This window comes from Otolemur garnettii, unplaced genomic scaffold (assembly GCF_000181295.1).
Source record: "Otolemur garnettii isolate 467f Iridium unplaced genomic scaffold, OtoGar3 scaffold00082, whole genome shotgun sequence".
Taxonomy (NCBI): Eukaryota; Metazoa; Chordata; class Mammalia; order Primates; family Galagidae; genus Otolemur; species Otolemur garnettii.
Genome location: NW_003852477.1, coordinates 8,488,710 through 8,491,822, shown reverse-complemented (window position 1 = coordinate 8,491,822; position 3,113 = coordinate 8,488,710). Strand labels below are relative to the sequence as shown.

Genomic DNA, 3,113 nt, shown 5'->3' with positions numbered 1-3,113 from the left:
CAACCAAAAAATAGCCAGGCATTGTGGCAGCCTGTAGTCCCAGGTATTTGGGAGACTAAGGCAAGAGAATCACTGAAGCCCAAGAGTTTGAGGTTGCTATGAATTGTGACACCACGGCACTCAACCAAGGGTGACATAATGAGACCGTCTCAAAAAAAAAAAAAAAGAAAGGCAGGGCAGTGCCTATGGCTCACCCTCATATACCGAGGGTGGCAGGTTCGAACCTGGCCCCGGCCAAACCGCAATAAAAAAATAGCCAGCTGTTGTGTCGGGCGCTTGTAGTCCCAGCTACTTGGGAGGCTGAGGCAAGAGAATCGCCCAGGAGTCGGAGGTTGCTATGAGCTGTGTGATGCCACGGCACTCTACTGAGGGCAACAAAATGAAACACTGTCTCTAAAAAAAAAAAAAAAAAATTGTTTAAAGAAAAAAAAAAAGAAAGGCAGGGTGGTTACCAACAAAGTACAGGTTATACCAGCATTTGAGGATGAGTTACTATGTGGATCACTGGAAGGTAAGCTCCCTAAAGGCAGGGATTTCTGTCACCACTGTATTCCCAAGGCTGGTAATAATAAACATTCAATAATTATTTGTTCAATGAACAAATCAGGGATGGATACATCTCAGCCAAACAGAGCTTGACTTGAGCTCAAGAATAGTTGGTTAAGGGTGGGTGTTTGGGACAGAATGAACAAAGAACTTCAAACATTAACACTTGTGGCCAAATCACTTACTGATAAAAAGCAGGAAAAAAAAAATCACCCTTCTTTAGTTTCCAGTGAGTCAGCACTATGGCCTCCAAAAACACAGGTCAAGAAAATGCAGGATGAACAGTACTTTCCCACTAAAAATTATATGAGTCTAGGTGTGCTAACCTAAAGTTTGGCACTGTAATTTAAAACCAGCTTGCTCTTCTCCTGGTTCCTATTTCATATTATCCCATAATGGAAGGCATGTCCAGGAGTGAAAATCAGTATTAACCACCATGAAAGATTGTGTCAAAAGCCCAGCCTTCACAAAGAAAGGAATTCTTTATCTGTCTATAAAATTCCTATTCATCCTCTAAAACTCATCCCTGACAAGCCTTCACTGATGGCCCCTCCTTAGATGTGAGTTTATATGCACTGCAAATACACTAATGTCATTACTGTAATTGTAAAATTTCCTCTATCAGACTAAGAATTCCTTGAAAAAAAGGATTATATCATTTATATTATCAGGACTCAGAATAGTGCATAATAGGTTGACATGAACAACCAATATTTACCCTACTGTTCTAAATTAATTCTACCCCTCAGCTCCAAGTCACTGGTAGAGAGGTGTCCAGAATTCAAAGGAAGGATAGAGAAGGGTACCAGCGACAGAAGGCAGAGCAGGAGCTCTAAAATTGGAGAAGGGAATCCAGGTCAGGAAGAGTTCTCACACTATACTGGCTTCTGCAGAATTCCCTCCACTTTAGGAAAAGAATTGTTTTTTGAGTATCTGATACCTAAATAGCTAATGAGCAACTCCTCTCATGGAGGCCCAAGAGTGCCCAGAGCAGAAAAACTAAGTTCTAACAAAAATTTCTTTTCAGAGTTTCTGGGCTAAAATTTTATGCACTGGATTTCCATAGATTTATGATCATCTATAAATTCCCTCTCAACTGCCATTTAGTCATTTGAGAAACATTTTTCTGACAACCAGCTATGTAGAGAGTACCCTACTAGGCTATGTGAAACACAAAGATGCCTCTCAGGTAATTTACAACTGAAAAGAGTGTTCACAGCACACATAACTACGACTAGCTAAAAGATGGAAAGAGGGAATTCAGAAGAGAAAGAGTAATCCGGAAAAAAAAAAAAAAAAGAATTAAGGAAGCCCCAATGGAAAAGACAGCTTAAGCTAGACCTTAAAAATATAACTAAGTTACAGAGACTAAAGGGCCCATCACCATCCCAAAGGGCAAAAATAATAGTTCTTCTAGGTAGGGGGAATTCCATAACCAAATGTACAGAAAATGGACCATACAGAGCATGGTAAGGGAATAGCAAGTGGCTAGGAACAGAATCTGGTATACCTGTATCAGAAGCAAACTAGATAGAGCACATAGTGGGGCCTCCATAAATGTTGAAAGAACTGGGCTAGGTTAGGAAGAATTCTGAATAGGAAACTATTGGCCATAAAATAAGAAAACAGAGTTTTGTTGTCAGGTGTGGCCCCTGTAGCACAGTGGTTTAGGCACTGGCCACATACACCCAGGTGGTTCTAACCCAGCCCGGGCCAGCTAAACAACAATGACAACTGCAACCAAAAACTAGCCAGGTGTCATGGCAGGTGCCTGTAGTCCAGCTACTTAGGAGGCTGAGGCAAGAGAATTGCTTAAGCCCAAGAGTTTGAGGTTGCTATGAACTGTGATGCCACGGCACTCTACCAAGGGTGACAAAGTGAGACTCTGTCTCAAAAAAAAAAAAAAAGAAAGGAAGAAAAAAGAAAAAGAAAGGTTCATCCAACTGTACTGTATCTACATGAAAAGCAGATGGAGAAGAGAGCAAAGTTTGGGGAAGTGTTAACAAAAGTCTGGAATTTTAGTGTAATTTCCAGATGAGGAAGTTTTACAGATGAGCAAGAAGGGGGCCAAGAGGCTAAATGATGGACTGGAAGAAATATAAGCAAGTATTTTCTTAATTAAGACAAGAATGGTATGAAGCAAAGACGGCAGACAACTTCCTAGGAATCTCCTTCCAAACCCACTTTCCTTTTCCTGTATCTTTTCTCAAGCACCCCAGTGAGTGGCATACCATCTAGTTTGTCTAGGTCTGCAACTTACTCTGGTAGCTGCTATGGAAGGCTCTGTGCATGCAAGTCTCCTGGTTGTTCCTTTCCACTTCGTAGCTGGCCCCCAATGCTACCAGGAAGCCCTACCCAAAGCAAGAGATTTCCAGAAGGCACTGGATGCTCAGTCACCATAGCTGATCTCTTCACAGAAGTGCCTTTCCTCAGTCAAAACCAAGCCTGTCTGTTCTACCCAACACAATGACTGGTAAAGTTCCTGCGAGAGCTACAGTACTGTTTATGCCCTCCAGTTAGTTATGAAAAGTAATAAACCTAAAAATAACACGGAATTGTATCTTTTG

General features: G+C 41.4%; 1 protein-coding gene across 1 annotated transcript in view; it reads right to left on the bottom strand.

Moving 5' to 3' along the window:
* The window catches only part of PTPN23 (protein tyrosine phosphatase, non-receptor type 23), a 28,765-nt gene that overhangs the window by 24,500 nt on the left and 1,152 nt on the right, over positions 1–3,113 (bottom strand). The gene's annotated exons all lie outside the window — the stretch shown is intronic.